Raw genomic sequence first — 26,564 nt, 5'->3', positions numbered from 1 at the left:
TTAATAAACACCAAAAGAGTTCATGTTAAAGAAGTGAACAAGAACTTCATAAAATAAAATAGTATTAAGCAAAGAGGTTCTATGTATGTGGCGCAAAAATATAAAACTAACATCCAAATATTCTTGCAATACCTCTAAAAGACAGACTAGAAATAGCTATATTTCACATCATTATAAATGTGAAGAAACTGATCAATCCTTTGTATTTATAGAAATTATATACTTGGGGCTGGCGAGATGGCTCTGCAATTAAGAACACTCCCTGTTATTGCAGAGGCCCCATGTTCAAATCCCAGTACTCACATAGCCAGCAACTATCTGTAAATACAGTTTCATGGCATCCAAGACCCTCTTCTGGCCTCTGTGGGCATCAGGCATGACATGGCATGCACATAAATACATTCAAGCAAACACTTATAAGTATAAAATAAAAATCAATAAATCTTAAGAAATCATACTAGCTATATAATCTTTTAAATCTTTTGTCTTTAAGATTCATATTACATATCTATTTTAAGAACTATAGTTCCCCCAAAGTAAACATTCAATTGAGATAGTACTATTTGCTGTTATTCAGAACTCTCCAATAGACAAAAGAAATACAAGAATCTGCATAAACAAATACAGGTTGAGTACACTTTTTATTTCAGATTCATGTATTTTTCAGATTTTAGAATACCAGTTAATAGTGAATATTCCTGTTCAAAAAATCCAAAGTTTTTGGAGTGCTTAACTTATAACTTATTTTCTTGTATCCATAAAGCGGTCCACCATTAATCCCACTCAGTTAACTAGCCATTGCCTAGTATATAATGTTGCAAAAATAAGAGTTATCTCTCCAAGCCTGAATTTTTTTTCCTATGGAATGTAAAACATCTTAGAGACCAAAATTTATCTGAATCTAAGATAATTTATGTTTCTACATTCTACAAATAGATTTAAGACAAGATTTAAGATCTTGTCCCAATAATAGTTATGACGCTATTATACCAATGGGCATATTTTGCCAGGATTGTCATTATTGCAGCTTGTTGGGTACACATCTGGGTAGGAACACTCATTGCTTTTCTCCCACAGAAGCTTGCATAGAACTTTCTAGCTATTGGGGACCAAACTTCCAGCTCAGATAAAGCTTAGTTTCTCAATATCTTACAACCCAAGTGAGTTATCTTTAACAATAATGTCTTGTAATTTTGTTCAGTTAGGCAACTGTAGTGGTTTGAAAGAAAATGGGCCTGAAAGGAAGTGGTACTATTAGGTGGTGTGGCCTTGTTAGAATAGGTTTGGTCTTGTTGGAGGAAGTGTGTCACTGTGGAGGAGGATTTTGAGGTCTCAAATATGCCCAAGCCACACCCAGTAAGATAGACCACTTCCTGTTGCCTTCAAGCCAAATTGTAGGACATTCAGCTACTTCTCCAGCACCATGTCTTCCTGCACACCATCATGTTGCACCACGATGATAATGGACTAAACCTCTGAAAATGTAAGCCACCCCAATTAAATGTTTTCCTTTATAAGAGTTGCCATGGCCATAGTGTCTCTTCAAAACAATAGAAACCTTAACTAAGGCAGCAACTAAAAGCACCTGCAATAGCTTGTAATGTTTTGGGATCCTGTGGGACTCTCCTGGCCAAAAGGTTACAGGGGAGTTTCCCATACTTGGTACTGAGATTTTCATTTAATAACTTTTGTGTGCTCCCATTCAAAGCTTTTTGTTTAAAAAATAAAGTATGTTTTAATAGAAATACAAAATAGTAGCTTTTCATAGGTTATCCTTCCCCCTCCCTCTTCTCCCCTACCATCCTACCTAGCTTCATCCCAACTTAAATGTCTCCACCCCAGTGTCCCACCCCAGCAGTCTCATGTCATGTGTTCTGCTGATTTGGACCTGCAACACAGGAGAGATCTCATATCTGACACTGGAAACTTGGTCCAGAACCCATGACTTGGGAGGCCATTGTTCCTAGGGAAGAATTTACTACTACTGTTGTTTTGCTAAATAGACACACTGTCAAGCTGCTTTCTCAATACTTATGCACACATGGATTAATGCTGCTTTCCATTTCATCATAGAAGCTTCCCTTTTACAATGTGTGGTAGTTAAAACAGAGATTCACACGTGGTCAAAGCATGGACAACAAGTGACCATGGAGTGCTTAGACCTAAATGGGACAGCTATATCATCCCCTAAAGGCTCAAGGAACATCTCAGAAGAGGAGGTAGAAGGAATTTAAGAGCCAGAGGCTTGGGAAGAGTGCTGTGAAACAGTGTCTTGCCCATGTTCCAGTAAACAAGCCCCATTCACGCACATGCAAGCAAATGGAATTAAACTAAGTGGATTTTTGTTTTGTTAAAAGATATCAGAATAGGAAGGGAATTGCTGAGAAAAATGGTCTCAGTGGAAGAGGGAATGAAAGAGGATAATGGGGGGGGTGAATATGCCTCCAACTAAGTATATACATTGTAGCAGGGTCCTTGCTGTTGTTCCCTTTGGGGGTGGGGACCAAGTAGGTGCAGAGTCAAACCACACAGACTCCAGGAGAATGTCGAAACAACAAGCTCAGTTTATTCAGGAAGAGGCAAGCCTTATATACCCTCCACCCCACCCTCAGGGAGGTCTGATGAATATGCATCAGCTGGTATGACATGGCTTCCTCTCATTGGTCCAGGTCATCTCCAGGTCATGTTTCAGCTGCTGTTGCTAAGACCATCAGACAGACCCAGGCTGGCTCTCAGAAAGTATCTTTTTTACTTGTTTGGGCTGTCTGGCCCTCAAGCCCGTTAGAGATGAGTCATCCCACAATACATGTTTAAAATTTAAGACTTTTAAAAAGTTACTGATAAAATAAATTTCTGGTTACAAAAAAATTTGAATTTTTTCCTAAAAAAATAAAGAGATCCTGACTTTCCATTTTTGATTTTTAAAAGATGGACTTTCAAGAAAGGCCTTACCCCTTTTCTAAATCCTAACAAACACTAACTAATCCTAGATATAGCTTGAACCACAAAAATAAATAAATCCCCAAATTCCTGCCTTTTATGAAACTGTGAGAAAGTTCAGGGGCAGCACCACTGACTTGAAAAGGAATGAGACTCAGAGACTAAAGAAGATGAAGAACTTAGCTGTATGTGTGTGTGTACAACATATAAGAGCCATATATTTAGCCATGTAGAACTCAGTGTTGTAGAGCCACATACATTTTCAAAATGCTATTGAGACCTAGAAAAATCACTGTGAAAGGAAAATTCCATTTCTGCACTAAGTGGAGAGCCAGGTGTTGCACAGCATGGGCTAAGGACAAATGAGGATTCAAAATTCCTCAAAGCATTCATTTTTCTTTTTTCAGGTATGACAGAATGGAAATGTATTTCAAAGCAATAAGACACAGTATTTTGCAACTAAAAAGAAAAAAATCATCAGGTTCATTAAGCAGAGGTCATATAATGGATATCTGGTATAATCTCAAAGCAATCCTACTTTCTTCTTCCTGTTCTTTCCATGTATTTATTGGCTAGCCAACTCAGTAATATGATTAGGGCACATTTCTAATGACACAGGGTCAAAGTATGATTTCCATTGTCAAAGGTTATCTTCCTACATGCTAAATTGGCTTTTCTTAATTCTGTGGTTAGAAACAATCTGGTCATATCTCCAGCAGCCACTTTACAATTACATGCCCTTGGGCAGGAGACATAGGATATATACTTGTGATGATTCATTTCTATGACAGAAAAATACTCGGTGGCTTTTGTCTTTTGTCCCACTGAAAGGAAGTCAGCAGCATTACCTGTGTGGTACATCTGTTCCAATAGTATTTTGGTAGTCTTAAAAGATTTTCATGATAAACATACACAAATAGAAAAGGAACAGTGATAAATAATATGATCCTTTTACAGAACTGCTTTTCAAAGGGTAATAAGCAGATCCCTACATAGAAATTACTCAGGGTGATTTAAAGTTAAAATGCACATTCTTTTCCCACACCAGACCTACTACTATTCAATAACACAGTGAGTTTAAGGTCATCCTGAGCTATATACATTTCCTCTCAAACCAAGAGAGAGAAAGATTCAGAGAGACAGACACAGGGACATAGAAGCACAGAAATAGACACAGACACACACATCCACAGAGAGGAACACAGAGAGAGAATATGAAGAACATTGTCTATTGAAATATTTTGTAACTTAAAGGTTGTTGCCAGAGTTCCCAAGGAGTTTTATTAGAATGTACATACCTGTGGCACAACCTTTGGCCTATGAAATCAGTCCGTTCTGAGAGCATACTTGCCTCCTGTGGTGGCAGTTGTGGAACATGGCTTAGGTGATGCTAGCAAACCAGAAACTGTCCTAAACTCTTTACTTGCATCATTCATCAGATCCCACAAAACTGCTTGAAGTTTGGTGCTGTTATTGTCTTCATTGTGCACATAGAGTAACTGAAGCAGGCTCACAGAAGTAACTTGGCCTAGAGCCACAGAGCTAGTTTATATGATACTGAATTGATCATTTAACTCCAGACATTTGTTTTGTTCTTTTTGGTCCTTTTAAACATAAGAGGCAAGAAGACAGAAGCATGTTGTTCTTCCCTTCCCTGGGTATGGAACTGAGAAACCATTTTCCAATGCCCTAAGAAGGCTTATGCCACTGGTGAAAAGGAAAGAGGATATGTACAAGGTCCTTAGTTAAATACTTTCAGAACTTCTCAAGTGAACGAAAAAAATAAGGTGAGAAAATGACTTTTAGAATTAAGAAAAAAATCTGTAGTTCAGGCATTTCACAAACAACAAATTGCTTTTGGTCAAATTAAAGCATTAAAAATTAATACTTGATAACTAATATGTTTGGCTTGGAAGCCCAAAGAAAATCTTGTGGGTGTTTCAGAGTTTCTTGTGACCTGACAGCTGGCTATTGCAGGAAATGAAATTTCACAGTCCAAAAGGAAGTTTAGTTTAGTAGCAATTAATCTAAGATCTGGGACAAACCGCTTACAATGTGAAATTCCAAGAATTTAAACAGCATATATCAACACACTGACTTGAGAATGTTTTCGTTGAGTTAGAGGGTATGGGTGGGCATTTTTGATGATAAGCCTACCTACTGGGAAGCTTAGGAGAAGGAGTCAAAGGAACAAGAGAAGAAAGGGGTTCAGACTACTATAAACTGTACCCAGATTTCTCAATTTTTTATTCAATCAGTGCTGCTTGCAGCTCTATTCTTATCAGAATTTCCCCTATACACATACACACACACACACACACACACACACACACACACACACACACACACACACACTTTCTAATGTACCTGACTCCCAATTAATCTCCCAAATGACCTTATTCTACTCTGCTGCTACAGATTCAGTTATACCCTATGATAGAGTCACAAAAACAACAATAGAAAATCAAAATAAAATATGTTTTTATTACCTCTAACCAAATTCATGATTGATGCCCTGATTAAATCTCACTATGACCTCCAAAGTGAAAGGTTACCCTGCCTCTGGTCCATTTTATTATTTCCTGTCCCCAGCTCTTTCTGGCGTTTCACTTTGAATGTCCTCCCTGCCATCTCTTTCCCACTGTGTAACCACCTATATAAACATCCATGTTGTATCATAGCTTTTTACACCTGAACAACTATTCATTTTATGAGCACTACAAGTAAAAATACATGGTCCTACAAGGAATATTACAGTTGTGCTTCAGGCTTGCATACTTTATGATGTCAACAAGAGAGATCCATTAATTTACAGTTCTGTGCTCAGTAGGGGAGCCATATAATATTCTACATATATTTAGTTCTCCAGAATGTAGCTTAATCAATATGGCACCTCAGGCAACCTAAAATACTGAAGGCAACATAAAAGAAAGATTGTCAGACTAAGAACTATTTTGTCCACTGATGGGAATTTAATGCTTTGGAAGCTGCAGAAGATATATAGATAGATAGATATAGATATAGATATAGATACAGATTATAGATTATAGTAAAGTCAACGATAGAAAAGGGTCAAAATGATGTGGATAAAAGGTACTGAGGGAGAGAAAAGACTTTGCTTAGAATCCTGTTCTGGCTAGTTTTTATTGTCAACTTGAGAAAACCTTGAGTCACTTGGGAAGAGTGAACCTCAACTGAAGAATTGCCTCAATCAGATTGGCCCATGGCCATGTCTGAAAGAGACTGTCCTGATTGATCATTGATGTGGGAGAGCTCAGTCCACCATTGGTGGCACTATCCCTAAGCTGATGGGCCTGGGCTATATAAGAAAGCTATATGAACATGTAAGCAGTGTTAATCCAGTAAGCAGCCAGTAAGCAGTGTTACTCCACAGTTCCTGCTTTCAGTTCCTGCCATCAGTTCCTGTTCTGATTTCCTTCAGAGATACACTGTGACCTGGAAGTACAAAATGTAGTAAACCGTTTCCTCCAAAGTTGCTTTTAGTCAGAGTGTTTTAATATAGTAACAGAAAGCAAACTAGAACAGACCCCAAAGCATATGTTTCCAGGTTCTAATCCTTGCTTATATACCTCAAGCGCTGCTGGTTGTTTTGATAATGTTTTCTACCTCAGAGTGTCATTTGACAATTTCTAAGTAAACATCACCTTGAGCCAACTACTGGCCTTCTCTATGTCTCAGGTCCAGGGCCTGTTAAGTGAAGTGGGATAGTTACACTACTTGCCTACAGATGTCTTTGTGCTTCATGGTTCCATGACTTTTAGAACCATGCTTTGCTTATCTTAAAGAGCTGTTCTGAGGCCCCAAAGAAATATTGAAAATGCAAATGTCATAAAAGTTGTAAAGTGCTATACAATACAATGGCATTTTAAATTATGTACCTCCAAATAAAATCAACAACTTGTATGTGCTCTCCCAAATAAAGCAAATGGACTCCTGAGCTTCAATTTTCAATTCGTCTTAAGACATATGATTGTATTTCCTCACAATTTTCAGAAGCAAAAACAACCAAAGGCTCAGATTATGGTGTTTATTAAGAAGATACCAAGCCATTTAGAAGTGTTGGGCATATTTTGTGTCTCAGATATTTTTTTTCACTGCTGTATGGGTCTCCTAAATAGCTTTTTGCTATTGCTCCACGAAGATTAATAAAAAATAATAGGAGGGTTGAAACCAAACAGAATTCAATTATATTTCAATCTATATTCTGTAAGGGGTATTGTTTATATATGTATGCATACTTTCCTATATACTACTAATCTCTTTATACAGTTTGCAGACCAGCTATTAGTTAATAGTTTTGGACATGCAATTAATATTTAGGCATTAAAATCTTCATGTGGTGTATGCATGCACATATGTATGCATGCATATATATATATATATATATATATATATATATATATATAGAGAGAGAGAGAGAGAGAGAGAGAGAGAGAGAGAGAGAGAGAGCGCTAGGGGCTGCATCTGCACACATTATGTTAAGACAAAATAATCTTACTTGAATCATGGATATTTCTAGCTTCCCAAGAGAAACATTCTAGAGGAATTTAACATCAATCAAGAGTCAATAAGTTTTGTGTGGTATACTCATTCATAGCACAGACATGAGAATGAGATGCTTCTTTCCTAAAAGTTCATACATTCTGAAAGAAAGTGCCAGCTCCTGTGACACTGAGACACCTGCATTTCAGCAAAGAGGTCATGGTCAGGGAACACCTGCCTGTAACAGACAGGAAATTTAAACCATATGGTTTTTTTTTATTCAATCTAAAGTATAATATACTCTGCCTAAATAATTCTGCATTGGGATCACTCCATTGTGAAATCTCTCTTTAATGCAAGCAATCTCTGCTGCTATTTTCACAGCTACAAAATCTAGTAAGGCTAAGTGCAACCACATGAATTCCTGTGTTTTGATAATGCACAGAAATCACTGGATTTTAATTAAAAGAAATGCAACAAATGTTGACATGCTATTAACTAAGCAATTCCTTATGAGGACTGACTCCTAAGTCCCACTGGAATTGGAACATAGAGAATTTTTTTTTTAGTGAATGCATTAAAAAGACTGATAAAACTAGCAACAGTTTAGGTTTCCATTTATACTGAACCCAAGGACTTGTGCGTGCTAGACAAGTATTCTACCACTAAACCACATATCCTCAGCCATGCTTCCACTTATATTAAAGATTATTATACTTTCTTCCAACTTTACATTATATATTTTTTATATAATATTTATATATCTTGCATTTTATATATTTTAATATTATACTTTCTTCCAATTACAAGGTGTACTATACTTTGTAGATCATAAGTTCATCCACTGACAGAGTATGATTCACTAAATTTTAGATCATTCATAATTTGCAAACATCACAACCATTTTATGACATTTTTGTCAGCCCCAAATGAACACAATAATAATTGTCAGTTGTGCCCTATTTACTCAACTTCATGAGTCAAATCTAGCCATAGGAAACTAATTTACTACCCCCATTGATTTGACTATTCTGAACATTTCAAATGAAGACAATAGAATAGTGAATTCTTTCATGTCTAGTTCCCTTCATTTAGTCTAATGTTTTCTAATCTCATCTATGCTGTAGCAGTGTTAAATTCCTTTTATGTTGGCATTTATACGTATGTGTGTGCATATATAGCAATTTGCCTATCTACTTACAAATTGCCACATATTTTAGGTTGTTTTAATATTTACTGGTTATTTATAATCAATTTCTTTTTTAAAGGATCTTTTATATATTTTACTTAAATAACATTTTTCATTTATTTTACATATTGACCACAGTTTCCCCTCCTTCCTCTCCTCCGGGTACCCCCCTATGCTTCCCACCTATTCTCCTCCCCTTCCACTCCTCCTCCATCTCCATTCAGAAGGGGCAGGCTTCCCATGGGCTTGAACAAAGCATGGCACATCAAGTTGAGGCAGGACAAGATTTTTAGATTTTAAGATTATTTTATGTGTACAAGTGTATTGCTTGCACCTATGTGTGTGCACCATGTGCATGCCTGATACTTTGGAGACCAGAAGAGAGCAACAGATACCCTGGGACTGGAGCAACAGATGGGTTTGAACCATCATATGGGTACTGGGAACTAAAGCTGAGTCCTCTGCAAGACTAGCAAGTGCTCTGAACAGCTAAGTTAACTCTCTAGTCTCATAATCAGTTTCTCTATCAAGTTCTAATTAACATGCACATCACTATGCACTGATCCAGATATTTAAAATACCACTATTTACTTTTTTATTGCATGTGTTCATTTACATGCATTTGTATGTATGTAGGTAGGCAGGCACGTGCCATAGTGCCTGTAAGAGGTCAGGACAACTTGTACAAGTAAGTTCTCTCCTATCCTTTGGGTCCTGAGGATCAAACTAAGGTCATCAGACTTGGCAGCAAGCACCTTTATCCACTGAGCCATCTCACTAGCCTAAAATAGTAGCATTATTCTCTATTAGGTGATAATTCCCTAGTTTCTTTCCGAGACATGAAAATCAATAAAATATATATGGAGAAACTAGTACGCAATGAGCAGAAAATGGAGACTTAATAAGTATTTGCTGACTCCAGGATTACTGAATGAAAGAAATCATTCCTTCTACCCAACTTCTTTTAAGCACATCCCTACCAAAGCTACCTGGATGGCATGTAATTGAATATTAGAATTGGAAAAGACTATAGAGTCCAACGTTTCTCAAAAATGTGTTTCAAGAATCACTTGTATCAGAACTACCAGGGGAGCTTGTTAAAAATGCCTATTTCTGTCCTCCCCCTCCCAGATAATCTGATTCAATAAATCAGACTTGGAGGCCACAGGAAGCTGCCTCTGTAATAAGCACCCCAGATAATTCAAATGCATACTAAACTCTAAAAATCATTGATCTAGTCCAGTCTTCCCACTCTATAGACAAGGAACTTTGGGCCCATCTGGGAAAGTGCCATGCTAAAGGTTACAGAGCATGGTATAGGAATAATGACAGGGAATTGAGGTTAGGAATCCCAATACAGCACTTTCACTTACCTTGGCTACTCTCTCTTATCACATCTTGTTGTCCCTGCAAAGAAGAGCCTCATGGACTTTCTTTACAACCATCAGTGACTGACACACCATACATGCTCAGTAAAATAGTTATTTCTTTAAGCTTGGTCCTTTGTGAACTAAATGACTAAAGGGTCTCCTTTAGGGCAGTACTTGCTGAAAGTATAAAGTAACAAATACAATGGCCATGAAAAGAACACTAGACCCAGGAGGGAGACCTCTATGTTTCCTGACCCAAATGTTGAAAAAGCTCCTAAGTAGAAAACATCTTCAACCATGTGCTTTGGTAACTAAAGTAGCCCTATAGTGACATTTCCTGCCCAAGGTCCTGGAACAACTCTACACACCTACTGTGATCTATTTAAAGGAGTCAGGTCTTTTTTCTTTTAGAATACACTTTCTGCCAAGTTTTCTATCAGAAGGAAATTATAAATTACATGAGCTACCACCATGACTAAAAGGCAGTAGGAAATTTTTTAATGAAAGTTGCTATGCCTGTCAGAAAGACTCAGTACAAACCCATTACCATGAGTTAGAAAAATGATGGAGTAGCCATTTATTTTTTTTCCATTTTCCTTCATTTTTTGAATTTTGTAAGCTATAAAATAGTACTTGATTATAATTAAACAAAAACATGTATGAAAAAAATCACCTCTTTATGCCTTCTCATCTTCTTCCTATAATGCATCAATTTAGAAAAAGTCCAAATTCTTCTATCCATTTTAAACTATGTATCACTTCATATACATAAGAGATGTGTGTGTGTGTGTGTGTGTGTGTGTGTGTGTGTGTGTGTGTGTGTGTGTGTGTAAGAGTCCCTTCCAACCTCTTCCATTAAGAAAGTTATTTTTGCCTTCATTGACTGTGGGAAACTTGTTCCAAATATTCTTTATACATTTTCTTATTTTACTTGAAGGTAGTTAACTATTCAGCTTTACCTAGACTAATGATGCAATGAGAAGCCCTCTTTTGTCTGGACTCTGGCCCCTTCACAGCTACAAATACTTAGATGTTCTGTTCATATGCACTCCAGTCACTACTAGCTTGCCTCACTACCTATTCTTAGGTTAGCTTCACACAGACCCTAACCACCCCTATGCTTTCTGCCCACCTCACAGTATTTCCTCTTCCTGTATAGTTTTAATTCCTGGCTCATTGCTTCTTGCAATGTATACTATCTTCAACCCTTTCTTCCATTGCCCTTCTGCTGAATCCTCTGACAAAAACCCAGACATGATTCAGCACATCTGTCCACTGCTTCCATTATTACACTGAGCACAGCTTGAAGAAACTATACATATAAATTGATGGCTTCCATTTTCATTTGAGCATTCAATGCTACCTACTTTTATGTTTTTACTTAGAAGCCTCTTTCCTGCAAATTCCAAAGTTCTACTTTGATAATTCAGATTTCCTTACCAACTCCCTCCCAGTTTACTCTCAACAAATGACAGTTCCTGGTACTTAACAGACGGAACAGAAGTCCAACAAAAGCTCTTTTCACACCTTCACTAATTCTACAGCAAATTTGCATGAGCATGCACTCTCCCCTCCCCTCCCTTCCCCTCCCCCTGTCTCTGTCTGTTTCTCTCTCTCTCTCTCCCCACCCCCCACGCATGCACGCGCTTGTGCTTTTCTTTGCTTAAATTGGAGGGAAATCCTTTTTGGTTTCTAATATTAACATATCAATGAAGAAAATTAAGGACATGAAATTCCTAAGTATAAGATCCTGGAGAGTTATTTACTTTCAACAAAGCACTATGAAAATTGGGTGGATAAGTGAAAGGGCATAAGAGAGTGGAAATAAGGAGAGAATGAATATGCCAGAAAGTCAAGTCTAACCATGAAGTAAAATGCAAGAGTATATTCTTGAAGAGAAATATGCAGTCAATGTTTGGAATAGCTACCGTGGGAAACAGATGGTCCAGAAGAATGAATGGGTTCACATAAAATTTGCTTAGTAGCACTATGGGACGCAGATGTAGTCATAAACCAGGCACCAGTTTAATAACAGATAGGTCCTAGCATAGATAGCTTCACTGGAAGGGTTCAGCCATACAAATACTGGAGCAGAGAAAGTAGTCATAGGCTTAATCAAAGAATGAGATTGTCTATAGGTTTACTGACCAGATAATGAATCCAGAACATGATGAACATATCACCAAGAGTAGTACATTATGAAGTTTAGGCTAGATAAGAAAGGAAGCAATATTAAAAAGAAGTAATAAGCCTCAGCTTTGAAATTATTGTACATTTTACCTTTCAAAGTACAACTTTGCAGTGTATTACGCCATTACCCCATTATTTACAAAATGCATTACCTTTATGGGAACAGAATTCAATTACCACCTGCAAATAATAACTGGGCTTTTTATTAGCATGTGCCATGGCACTAATATTTTAGGACACTTTTTAAGAAAAGAAAAATAAAAGAATTATGTTTCATTTAATTTAAACCTTTAATTGAATTTTGATACCATGTATGCTGTGATAAAGAAGTCACACATCCCAATTATAGAAAATTTGAAAATCTGTTAACACTCTTTACATATATATGTATATATAGTTATGTGTCATATTTAAATGCATGGTTTCCAAAGCTAGTCTGGCTTGGTTTCACCACAGGCAGCCATTTTAACAGTTCTTTGACTTCAGGAATTATTTTCCTTTACTTTTGAGATTATAACATAATTACATCATTTCTCTCTTCCCTTGCTCAAAACCCTCCCATGTACTGCTTTTTGCTCTCTTTCAAACTTTTGGCCTCTTTTTGAATCGGTTGCTTAAATTTTCCCTTTTGAAGTCAGCTGCACCCACAAAAACAGAGGCAATAGATAATCTCACACCAGCAAATTCCAAAGAAGGGAAACACACACACACTACCAACAACAACAAAATGAAAAAAATAAAAGGAATTAACAATCACTGGTCATTAATATCTCTTAATATCAATGGACTCAATTTGCCTATAAAAAGACACAGGCTAACAGAATGGATATGAAAACAGGATCCATCCTTCTGCTGCATATAAGAAACACACCTCAACTTCAAAGACAGACATTACCTCAGAGTAAAGGGGTGGGAAAAGATTTTCTAATCAAATGGACCTAAGAAATTAGCTGGTGTAGCTATCCTAATATCTAACAAAATAGACTTCAAACTAATATTAACCAAATGAGATGGAGAAGAATATTTCATATTCATCACAGGAAAAATTCATCAAGATAAAGTCTCAATTCTGAACATTTATGCCCAAAATTCTAGGGCACCCACATTAGTAAAAGAAACATTACTAAAGCTTAAATCACACATCAAACCCCACACACTAATAGTGGTACACTTCAACACCCGACTTTCACCAATGGACATGTCTGTCACATTGAAACTTACCAGAGAAATAAGGGAACTATCAGATGTTATGACTCAAATGGACTTAACAGACATCTATAGAACATTTCAGCCAAACACAAAAGAATGTACCTTCTTCTCAGAACCTCACAGAACCTTCTCTAAAACTGACCACATACTCGGTCATAAAGCAAATCTCAAAAGATACAAAAAAAATTGGAATAACACTCTGTATCTTATCGGATTACCAAGTTAAAATTTAACAGCAACACAAATTACAGAAAGTCTACAAACTCATGTACACTGAACAATGCTCAAATCACCACTGGGTCAAGGAAGAAATAAGAAAGAAATTAAAGACTTCCTAGAATTCAATGAAAATGAATGTGCAACATACCCAAACTTATGAGATACTATGAAAGTAGTGATAAAAGGAAAGCTCATAACACTAAGTGTCTACATAAAGAAGTTGGAGAAATCTCATACTGGCGACTTAATAGCACACCTAAAAGCTCTAGAACAACAACAAATAATTCACCCAAGAGGAGTAGATGGCAGGAAATAATCAAACTCAGGACTGAGATCAATAAAATAGAAACAAAGAGAACAATACAAAGAATCAATGAAACAAAGAGTTGGTTCTTTGAGAAAATAAACAAGATAGACAAACCTTTATCCAAACTAACCAAAAGGAAGAGAAAGAATATCCAAATTAACAAAATCAGAAATGAAAAGGGGGATATAACAACAGATACTGAGGAAATCCAGAAAATCATTAGATCACACTTCAGAAACCTATACTCCACAAAACTGGAAAATCCAAAAGAAATGGACATACCAAAATTAAGTCAAGACCAAATAAACAATTTAAATAGACCTATAACCCCTAGGGAAATAGAAGCATTCATTAAAAGTCTCTCAATCAATAAAAGCCCAGGGCCAGATGATTTCAGCACAGAATTCTACCAGAATTTCAAAGACGATCTAATACCAATACTCCTCAAATTGTTCTACAAAACAGAAACAGAAGGACCGTAGCCAAATCTTTTTTATGGGGCTATAGTCACCCTGATACTCAAACCACACAAAGATGCAACAAAGAAAATTACAGACAAATTTCACTCATTAACAACAATGCAAAAACATTCAATAAAGTACTGGCAAACCAAATCCAAGAACACATCAAAAAATCATCCACCATGATCAAGTAGGCTTCATCCCAGAAATACAGGGGTTGTTCAACATAAGACAACTTGTTAATGTAATTCACCATATAAACAAACTGAAAGAAAAACCCACATGATCATCTATCTCATTTGACCCTGAAAAACCTTTGACAAAATCCAATACCCCTTCATGATAAAGGTCTTTGAGAGATCAGGGATACAAAGAGCATACCTAAACATAATAATGGCAATTTACAACAAGCCAACAGTCACCATCAAATTAAATAGATAGAAATGCAAAGTAATTCCACTAAAGTCAGGAATGAGACAAGGCTGTCCACTCTCCCCAAATCAGTTAAATATAGTACTCAAAGTTCTAGCTAGAGCAATAGGACAACAAAAGGAAATCAAGGGGATAGAAATTGGAAATGAAGGAGTCAAACTTTCTCTATTTGCAGATGATATGATAGTATAAATAAGTGACCCCAAAAATTCTACCAGGGACCTCCTACAGCTGATAATCATATTTAGTAATATGGAAGGATACAAGATTAACTCAAAAAAATCAGTAGCCCTCCTATATACAAATGATACATGGGCTGAGAAAGAAATCAGAGAAATACCACAAATAATATAAAATATCTTGGGGTAACTCTAATCAAACAAGTGAAAGACCTGTCTGACAAGAATTTTAAGTCTTTGAAAACAGAAATTGGAGAAGATATCAGAAAATGGAAAGGACTCCCATGCTCTTGGATAGGTAGGATTAACGTAGTAAAAATGGTAATAATGTGATTAAATCACTACCAATCCACGGAAATAGCTTAATGATTATAGGAATTTATTGGAATGTTAACTCATGATACAGGGAACTCACAATACAGGAATAGGGATTATAGCAAGATCCCAGAAAGGTGAGAGATGGTCTAGCGCTGTTCTCTGGAGAGCTCTGCCCTGATCCACACCAGCATCCAAGACCACGAGGTAGTGAAGAGAAGAGAGTGCACTTATGGATATCCTAGGTCTTAAGGGTCCCCATCCAGGCCACACCCAAGGGGCAGCTACCTGCTGCCTCACTAGGGGCAGTGCTTCAGGGCATGGCACAGACAACCACTCACTACATGGCAATCTTACCAAAAGCAGTCTACAGATTCAATGCAATCCCCATCAAAATCCCAACACATTTCTTCACAGACCTGGAAAGAACAATACTCGACTTCATATGGAAAAATAAAAAAACCAGGATAGCTAAAGTAATCCTGTACAATAAAGGAACTTCAGGAGGCATCACCAGCCCTGACTTCAGGCTCTACTATAGATCTATAGTAATAAGAAACAGCTTGTCATTGGCATAAAACAGACACATGGATCCTGCCATTAATCTATACAACTATGAAAACCTAATTTTTGACAAAGAAGCCAAAATTGTACAATGGAAAAAAGAAAGCATCTTAAACAAATGGTGCTGGCATAACTGGATGTTGATATGTAGAAGGAGGAAAATAGATCCATATCTATCATCATGCACAAAACTCAAGTCCAAGTGGATCATAGACCTCAACATAAACCCAGTTACACTGAACCTGAAAGAAGAGAAAGTGAGAAGCAGCCTTGAATGCATTGGCATGGGAGACTACTTCCTCAATATAATACCAGACCCTGAGATTGACAATAAATGGGACCTCCTGAAACTGAAAAGCTTCTGTAAGGCAAAGGTCATGGTCAATAAAACAAAACAGTAGCCTACAGAATGGGAAAAGATCTTCACCAACCCCACATCTGACAGAAGGCCTACCTCCAAAATATATAAAGAACTCAAGAAACTAGAAATCAAAATACCAAACAATCAAATCAAAAATGGACTACAGATTTAAACAGAGAATTCTCAACAGAAGAATCTCAAATGACAGAAAGACATTTAAGGAATTGCTCAATATCATTAGTCATTAGGGAAATGCAAATCAAAGTGACTCTGAGATACCATCTTACATCTGTCAGAATGGGAACATAAGGAATCTGGATGTTTGAGTTGGGGTAGGGATGGAGAGGGAGAGCAATTAAAGAGACATCTTGATAGAGGGGGCCATTATGGAGCTAGGAAGAAACCTGGTGCCAGGGAAACTCCCAGGAATCCACAAGGATGATCCAGCTAATACTCTTAGCTATAGTGGAGAGGGTGCCTGCACTGGCCTTCTCCTGTAATCAGTTTGGTGACTACCCTAATTATCATAGAACCTTCATCCAGTAACTGATGGAAGCAGATGCAGAGATCCAAAGCCAAGCACTGGGCCAAGCTGAGAGTCCTGTTGAAGAAAGGGAGGAGGTATTATACAAGCAAGGAGGGGTCAAGATTATGACAAAGGAATCCACAGAGACAGCTGATTGGAGCTCCTAGGAGCTCATGGACTCTAGACTGACAGCTAGGGAGCCTGCAAGGGACCAATATAGGCCCTCTGCCTGTGGGTGACAGTTGTGTAGCTTGGGCTGTTTGTGGCGCCCCTAGCAGTGGGACCAGGGTCTGTCCCTGGTACATAAGCTGCCTTTTTGGAACCTATTCCCTATGGTGAGATGTCTAGCTCAGCCTTAATGCAGGGTGGGTATCTTGGGCCTGCCTCAACTTGATATGCCATGCTTTCTTGACTCCCTCCTATGGGGAGGCCTTACCCTTTCTGAGGAAAGGATGGGGGAGGGTAGAAAGGATGGGGGATGGGAATTGGAGGAGAGGAGGGAGGGGAAACTGTGGTCGGTATAAAGAATTTAAAAAACTGATAAAAAAAATTTAAAAATTTAAAAAAATAAATTTTCCCTTTTGAAAAATAATAGTGAAATTACTACCAGGCTGGATACGTCTCAGCAGTAGAATGCTTTCTCACTATGCTCAATGCCCTGGGGTTAGACACTTGTACTTCAAAAAGCACACTACCCACTTTCTTTTCAATACAATAAATTATTAGGACAGTACTCTGAATCAGAACCATTCATTAAAAGGTATGTTAAAAGAACTAGAAAGTGATAGTAAATGGAATTTTTCACTTCCAAGAAAATCTAAACATCTATCATATTACAACATTTGAGCACTACATAGAGTATGTCAAATATGTTTACAACATAGTTTGTACAAGCTGCACTTGAGAGCAATTGTAGACCTACATCTATCTATATTAGATACTTGTTTCAGTTTATCTTTATGTCTTGTATGGTTCAGACATGATTTTCAGGGTTTATGTAAAATTACTTAGAGATTTTAATTTTTATCTTTATTTTTATTACTAGAAAAAATTATTCTCTCAAGTTACTTTTACATTGGTTATTAGATTTTTCTCTTTTTATTTTTCATTTAACCTTTAAATTCTTCTGAATTTGGCATCTAATTTTTACTAGTTTATCTTTCAACTTATATAATATTCACTGCCACATGCATTGGATGCCTGAGAATTTCATACTGAGATAAGCAATTGTTACTACAAACAGAACTTGTTGTTTACATATTTTAATAATTTCCATTTATCTTCTTAGAATAAATTCTTAGTGAACCTATGAGAGCAAAAAAGTTGTTTCATATTTCTGTACAGACATCAGCTCAACCTCTAGAAATGGATCAATTTAAATGGATCATTAGATCAGTCATATTCTCTCAAAATTATTTTCATATTCTACCCAATGGTCTATATAACAGATTTTGGCATTTTTGAAGGTTAAATGTGCTGGTATTTTCCATTGGGTCTTCAGTTTTCATGAAATGATTGGGAAACCCCTTCTTTATCTTTAGGTTATAAAATACTAAAAAAAAAAGTTTTAAAATATAAAATATTTTTAGTGCCTTTGTTTCATTTTTCTATTTTGTCACATTTAGATATTTGATTCAGCTGTAATTAAATTATTTAGTTTTTAAACGATGAACATGGGTGTGACTTTATTAAATTTCTCTTCTACTTCTAAACTTGTTGCCATAAACATTAAAACTGTATTTTTCTTCTGCACAAATTTAGGATGTCTCATTTACCATTTCTTAAAATCCAGAGTATACTCGAGTTTATTCTTTAGACACTGTGATGTTACATTTATTTGCCCATTCCTACATAAATACCACAGCCTTTTAATCATTTGTCCAGTGTAATTTGTATGTAGTAGCATGGGTTCCTTGTCATTTTGTTCTTCTTATCTTTATCTGGAATTTGTAGTGTTTGGAGTGACATAAATATCCAATTTTCTACCAAAAGAATCAAAATGATTTCTATAATATTATAAACTCACTTGTCTTCTGAGAAGGACACTGTGAACTTTGAGCAGTTGCATAAGCTGGTGAAAATATACACCTTTGTGTACATGTTCTGACAGAAATAAATCCAATGTAACCCTTTATGGTGATTTCAGTGTGCTGCAGCTCCACATTCCAATAAGATAATCACTAGCTGCATATAAAAACTGAGCACTTGAAATGTGGCTAATAGACTGATGACGGGAAATTTATTTTACTTAAATACAATCAACTTAAATTTATATGTTCTCATGTTTATTGGCTAGAGCCCATATAAAGCATAGCAAATTTTAAAAGGCTGTACCATAATATTTCATAGAACTACTGACAGACAATAGACTTGGCAATTTCCCATTTAATTTAAAACTATCTTATAGATACAGACTTTCAGTCAAATATTAAAAGCTAACTGGTTCTATGTTCTTAAAGCCAACCACACTATAAAAAATAGGTAATTGATGTGTGCTGTAAGGTTAGCACTGTACAAATAAAACAGGTAGCACAGCCTTAACAATGTTTAAAATTCACTAGATACACAAATAACAGTAATTGTTGTATAACAAGGCCGATGTCATAGAATAGAAAATAACAAAGCACAGGGGCAATTCCAAGAAGAGAGAAATTATTTTTCTAAGGGGCATACAAAAGAAACAACAGAGGGCTGCATGAAAGAGGTGATAATTAAACTGCCTCAAGAATATGGTTCATGTTCAACAGGAAAAAAAGTAGATCAGAGAGGAAAAAGAATAATGCAAGAATGATATAAAGAAGGCACAGAGGATAAGTAACAAAGGTCATATGGGATGATAAGTGGTCTGGTCTAGATCATCATACGTGCAGGAAAACAGAGAAATAAGGCTTATGTAGCAGAATGAGGCTGAATTCAAAAGGCCTTAGATATCCAGCCAAAGAATTCAAACACGGCTTCGTAGCTAATAAAGAGAGAATAACATTTTATCAGACCACTGTTACCAGAGATTATGACCCCAGAGCAATAATAGATATGTGGTAACAATAATATATAGTTTTAAATTTAGAAATGTTACCCACTTCATAAGATTATTATAAGCATTAAGCAATACACAGAAAAGAGTAAAGTCATTAATAGAGCATGAACCAAGTACAGCATAAATGTTAAAAATTCATTAAAAAGTATAATGATCTAGATGTTTCCTATATTGACACACATCCAAGTAAGCCATAACAAAGAAACCAACTTGAGAACGGTACTTATTATCAAAGGAAGACAATATTGCTGCCACAGTGATTATAAAAGATATAATAACTGAGAGATGGCTCCGTAGTTAACAATGCTGGCTGCTCTTGTGGAGTTCTTGGATTTAATTCCGAGCATCTACATTGTGGTTCACTATAGCCTAATGCTGTAGTTTCAGAATATCTGATGCCTTCTTTCTAGACTCCTCTAACACTGCATGTATGTTTTTCACAGATACACATGCAGGCAAAATACCCATACATATAAAATAAAAATAAATAAAATCTCAAAAAGCTAATAAAAATAAAGCATTTAATTTCTGACTATAAATTGAAAAGAGGCAATACTTTATGTGGATCACCAGATATGGGAAGGATGATACAATTTTTCTAATTTAGTAACAAGTGTCACCTAGTGCAGTGTCTCAAATCTGAAATTTGAGCCCCCAGTAAATGATTGGTCATGATAGCACATAGGTACAATGGTAGATAACTTTCTATGGTTAAAAGGCGATCTATATATAATGTACCTAGCAACTAGAATTGTTAGAAATTATTCAAACTTGATAACAATCTGTACTGCTTATAATCCATTCATTAGTTACTCAATACATTTACCAAGTTACAATATTTTAGTTATAAAAGTTGTGCAGTTACTAAAAGTTGATAAGGCTCAAGTTTCTAGCCTTATTCTGACTTTATTTTAAAATATTCACATGGAAACCATATAAACTAGATATATATAAACATAAGTATTTTACTAGATTTAATTATTTCAACGGAATGGCCCCCATAGGCTCACAGAGAGTGGCACTATTAGGAGGTATGGCACTGTTGGAAGAAGTAAGTCACTGGGGTGGACTTTGAGGTCTCAAATGATCAAGCTAGGTCCAGTGCCTGGTGTTCTCTCTCTCTCTCTCTCTCTCTCTCTCTCTCTCTCTCTCTCTCTCTCTCTCTCTCTCTCTCCCTGCTACCTTCAGATCCTGATGTTGAACACTCAATTACTCCTCCAGCATCATGTCTGCCTGCATGCCACCATGCTTCCTGTCATGATATTAATGGACTAAATCAATGAAACTATAAGTCAGCCCCAATTAAGTGTTTTCCTTTATAAGAGTTGCCATAGCAATGGTATCTCTTCTAGTAACGGTATCTCTTCATTGCATTAGAAACTCTAAGACAAATAATTTTGGTAAAACCTCAGTGAAGGAAAGAACCAAATGAGTCTCAGAAGATTCATAAAAACATGTTTTGGAGAGTGAACCAAAGACGGCAAGTGGAAACATTTATAATAGGCCTTGTCAAAAATCTAGAAGAACTGAGTGGTAGCAGTAATGCTGAAAAGCATAGAACAAGTCCCAGTGACAAAAATCCAAGTATTTAATTAAAGAAAGGATTACAGAAGCAGGAATGGATGAAGAATACAGGAAGAGTCACAGATGAGTAAGAGCACAAGTCCTGAGAATAAGGAATAGCATTATTGTTAAAGGAAGCAGACAAAACAAAGATTTACTTGAGAGAAAACATCAAATTATTGTTTTAGTTCATTTTGTCTTCTATATCCATGGGTTCTGCATTTGTCAGAGAGTCATCATTCATGGATAAAAAACATTCAGAAAAAAAATATTTCTGTAAATGACCAAGTATAGACTTTATTACTATCATTATTCCCTAAAAAAATTAGTAACTATATATAGTTATTAAATTTTATATATATTAAATTATATATATTATATACATATATATACATATATACTGACACTGTATTGCATATAAGTAACCTGGAGAGGATTTAAAGTATATAGAAGAATATACATAAGTTATAGGCAAATATATTATGTCATTTTATATAAGGACCATGAACATCTGTGGATTTTGATGTACTTGATTTCTTAGACTAAATCTACTATATATGTCAAGAAATGACTTTATATTTTATATGCTTATAGGATACCCAAATAATAAAACAAATCAGATTTTAAAAATGAAAATGAGCCAAGAAGCCACGGTACAGCATTTTGAAGATGGGAGATTTAAGGAGAAATATGAAGTAAGAAGGTGGCCAAAGCCAGGTTCATTGGAACGGAAAATGCATGTTTTAACAATGATGGACAGAAACTTGACTAGAGAAGTCCTGCTAGACCACACTTAAAGGTTGGGTGCAGATTTTTCTTACCTTTGCATTTTATTGCTAAAGAGCTCAAACTGTGAAATGTTTAATAATATTTCTACTTTATTACATTCCTTTTTCACTAAGAAGCATACAGCACTTCTCAAATGAAGAAGGTAGTGTGTGCATTCTTCTAACTGACCCTCATATGATCTTTTCTACCACAGTTACATACGTACCCAGATATAAGGAACAGAATGCATTTTCCCCTTAGATTCCTCATACTGCTACAATTGTCATGGAATCTATTCATATCACCACACCACGCTTCTTTTAAGGAACAGATGTGAAGACAGAACTCCATTTTTACTGAAGTGTATGATCATTTCAACCACATTTTGACTCATTTTTCTTTCCTAGATTTCCTCATATTTTTCCAAATAGCAAATGTTTTGCACTGAGCCATTTCCCTAAATTATACAATCCAACATTTTAAATAAAGCAACGTTTATTGTCTTAAACAAGACTGGAATTGTCATTTTATAATTCACTATTTTCAAATGCCCAGGTCCTTCACAGCATCCCTTCTTAAAGCTAAATAAAACATCATTTGGTTTTGCACCTGTGGATATGTATTTCAGGTGAATAACTCAGGCTGTTTCCCAAGTAGCCAGAGGATCAGATGACATTTGAAAGCAATGAACGTGTATACAGGCTTTATTTCCTGTTGTTGGCAAACAAGAAGCTTGCATTCGAGTAGCTGTGGCTTAGGTCACTATTTAGTAAACCAAGACACCTGCAAAAGCCAGTGTCCAGACACCTCAATTCCCCCAAACCCCACCTCCAGGATTGCTTTAGCTTCTGTACACAACACTGGTAAGAGCCCTCAGAAACTGAAAATATCCCAGTGTTCAACCTGAGGGCAGCTACCTCGCAAAGTTGTTTAAATTCCTATCCTAATGCTCTAGTGCCTGGCCTCAGTCTGTGGGGCAAAAGCACAGCCAGTCAAGGCTGGGTGTCACAAAGACAACTCTAGTTGCCACTTGCCCTCCCTTCCTGCCAGCTGGGGCTAGAGCAGGTGAGCCAGAGTGAGCCTTTGATGCAGCAGCCTTTTGCCCAAATTTAAATGCTTTCTATTGAAATCATCTTTCTGTCTGGTGATTTCAGGCTGTTTAGCCCAGGGCAGCCTGCAGATTTGAAAGTTTATAAGGTAAGCCAGCAGCACAGAGCTGTAACCACTGCTTCAGGTCCAGCTACTGAGCTGTGTGACAGCAGTGTGGCCAGATTGCAGAGTTGGTGGAGGAAGCAGAAAAAATTGGATAGGGTAATGGTAGGCAATGCCATCTGAAGCCTAGACTTTGAGACACCTGGGAATTTCCAGCTCCCTAGGTCCCAGGCTAATTGCCTGATTTCCATCAGGGGAAGAAGATTGTGTTCGGAGCCACATGACAAGAAGGAAAGCAGAAAGCAAAGTGTCTGTGACCCTGTAGACAGAGCCCAGTAGCATAGCATTATCACCATAAAAGCTATAAACCCTGAAATTGGCAGGGATAGTCTATGCCCACCACAATTGAGTGGGGATATAGGAGTTTCAGTGGTTTAAATGGTCCTCAATCCCTCACACCTATCCTGGACACTTAATCTCCTCCTTTCCAGGGACTGTGTAGCTGAGGTACTCTTCCTGACCTGTGCAATGTCTAAGAAACTTGTCAATTTTCAAGAACACCTTTCCTCTCTCTTCCTTCTTTGGGTCTGTCTTGTTTGCACCACATGTTTCCCCTAGACAGAAAAGCAGCAGTATTACTCCGTTGGTGATGGGCAGGTGCAGCTTCCTATTCACCAGCAGGACAGTCTTAAATAGACCCCCATCCAACACTGCCGCCCCTTTTGTAAGTTCCAGTGTAGCTTTCAGCTCAAATGTACTTTTCCTGTATTTTACAGCAATGGCAACTTTTGCAGGGAAGCCTTAAATACTTGTTTACTAATGTCTGTTCCTAAGTCCCTAGGTTGCACTGGGCTGGGGGTAACTGCAGGGACCAGAAGAAACCCCTGGAGCAGAGAACTGTAACAGATATTCAGCTTTCCAGATCTCTCTGCCAAAGCGTTTTCTTTTCCTTTCTTTCTTTCTTTCTTTCTTTCTTTCTTTCTTTCTTTCTTTCTTTCTTTCTTTCTTTCTTTCTTTTCTTCCTTCCTTTCTTTCTTTTCTTCCTTCCTTTCTCTCTCTCTCTCTCTCTCTCTCTCTCTCTCTCTCTCTCTCTCTCTCTCTCTCTCTCTCTCTCTCTCCCCCCCCTCCCTCCCTCCTTCCTTCCTTCTTTCATGTGTGACAGTAACATCAAGCTGTTTGTTTGTTCCACTTCAAAGGTTCAAATCAAGATGTGCCACTTGAGGGTTATTCTTTCTAAACTCCCTTTCTGAGATCCCCTCACAAGGGATCTGAAGGGCAACTTGATAATAGGCCAGCTTCACCCTCCAGCGACAGTGACAAAAGGTTCATGCAACCAGGAAAACCCCTGCTCAAAGGGGCGGGGAGGATTTCTTTTCAGGATGAAGAGAGAGCATCTTAAGGTGTACAGGACCACTCCTTTAAGTTGTAAGGCAGAAAGACAGAGACGGCTCTGGGTCACCAGCAGTTCTGTGCCCCACCGGAATTCCCAGAAGCAGGAGCCCATATTGGGAATCCCCTCCTGTTCCACTCAGCAACCACCTGAACCCTAACCTCCCTGGGTTGCTCTCCTGGCCATAGGCTAATATAATAATAATAATAATAATAATAATAATAATGTCGGAAGCACCCAGTGGGAAATTGCCTTTCAGGCTGCAAAACCGTGACTCACCCACAGACCACAAAGATCTTGCAGGAGGTGGGGGCGGAATACAAAGCTCAGACTCTGCCCTACCTCATCAAGCAGGTTCCTACAGGTGAGGAGCCCTTGGCCCTAAACTTTCAAGGAAGACTTAAAGAGAAAAAAATAAACTGATGAGTTTCCAAGAGGGGAAACTCGAGCAGGACAACTAGAGCGTCTATGGCCTTAGCCTCCCAGATGCCCGAGAGTGCCTATCCACAAGAAATCAACTCTCTGTCCCAGTAGTCGAGTCTGCCTTACCTGAGTCTTTCAAAACCACCAGCAAGGTCCAGCACGTCTCAGGCGTGTAGTTCCATGTCTAGGGTGAGATGGAGAGCAGAGTCCAGAAAGAAGAGCGCAGATTTCCAGGGTGGTCAGTAAAGCTGCCCAAAGATGAGTGGAATGAAGAAGGCGTTTGGAAGACTGTGTCTCCCAAGCCGCGGGCACAGTCTCCCACCAGGTTCTCTCCACTCCCAGTCCTTAGCCAACGAGGATGCCAGGGAAGTTCGGAAGCTTCCTGGAGTTCGGTGATGCTTCCCTGGACTTTGGGGGAAACCTGAGAGGGAACAGGATACAGGAGGGTTCCTAGATCGTTAGGCCCTTTAGTTAGAATGGCAGGTACCACCTCTCAGCTCAGAGACCAGATTCTTGAAGGTGCCCGCCTCCAAGATTCTTCGGAGCGACTTCGCTTTGGTGCAGCCTCTTTCCAGCCGCACCTCGTCCAAACCAAACAGTGCGCGCCTCACGGGACGCCAGGACGCGGGGTGCCTCAGCCGGTGGCGCAACCACCGCTCGTAGGGGAAGCAAGCTCCAGAAGGCAGCAGAGTCACCAGCTCAGCCCGGCTGCGGTGCAGGCAGCCCGCATGAACCCCCGCTCGCCCTCCTGCCTTCCGCGCCTCTTCAGCGCTTCCCGTAGTCCTCAGGTCGGTGCGCAGAAGCCACTTGCCCCAGCCCTCAAGGAGCGGAGTGCGGGGAGTAAGCCCCGCGCTCCTCTCACATCTTGTCACCGTCGCTAGCGCCTCCGAAATATGCCTGGAGTAGGGAAGTGGGAGGGTAGTGGAAATCACCCAGAGCCTGGGCTTCGTTGCTAACAGTTTGGTGCCTCCTGGCTGACTGACTGCAACCAGGAGGTGCGAATTAGAGAAGGACCATTCTGGCACGTCACGGCAAAGGGCCGCTCTGCTCCTCCTCCTCCTTCACACCCCCTTTAGATTTGGGAGCGCCAGGAGGGAAGACCGAATGAGGAGAGTCGGGGAGAGAAGCTACCAACCCAAGTCCCCCATCCCCTGGTTTAAAAACGCGCTTCTCTTACCTTTCCCGGGAGAAGGGAAGCGTGTCGCTGCAGCGCCGTCTAGTGTCCTTCCCAGACTAAACTGCCATAAAGGATTGAGGCGAGCATTTAGCTCAGTGTAGGTGTGGAAAGTAAGAAAAGCAAAGTTTTTCAGCTTTTCTGGTGCCCAGTTCCAGCCACTGAACACAATAGCTAGTCCAGCCGGCTATGCACCTTCTTGGTTCCATACAGGCCATAACTTAATGTTTTTAAAGACGGAGGCTACCGGATTAGCTAATTTTAGTTATAATTAAGCTTCCCAGTACCTAAG

At 38.1% G+C, this 26,564-nt stretch overlaps 1 protein-coding gene across 1 annotated transcript in view; it reads right to left on the bottom strand.

The window, feature by feature from the left end:
- The window catches only part of Il1rapl2 (interleukin 1 receptor accessory protein like 2), a 1,222,115-nt gene extending 1,196,776 nt beyond the window's left edge, over window positions 1-25,339 (bottom strand). The window contains exon 1 of the mRNA XM_052736534.1: window positions 25,225-25,339. The gene's annotated coding sequence lies outside the window, so the exon portion shown is untranslated. The remainder of the gene's footprint in view (window positions 1-25,224) is intronic.
- Between the last annotated feature and the right edge of the window lie 1,225 nt (window positions 25,340-26,564).

The sequence above is a fragment of the Peromyscus californicus genome, unplaced genomic scaffold (assembly GCF_007827085.1).
Source record: "Peromyscus californicus insignis strain IS unplaced genomic scaffold, ASM782708v3 Scaffold_10__1_contigs__length_136768540, whole genome shotgun sequence".
NCBI classification, from domain to species: Eukaryota; Metazoa; Chordata; class Mammalia; order Rodentia; family Cricetidae; genus Peromyscus; species Peromyscus californicus.
This window is presented reverse-complemented; position numbering and strand designations above follow the sequence as displayed.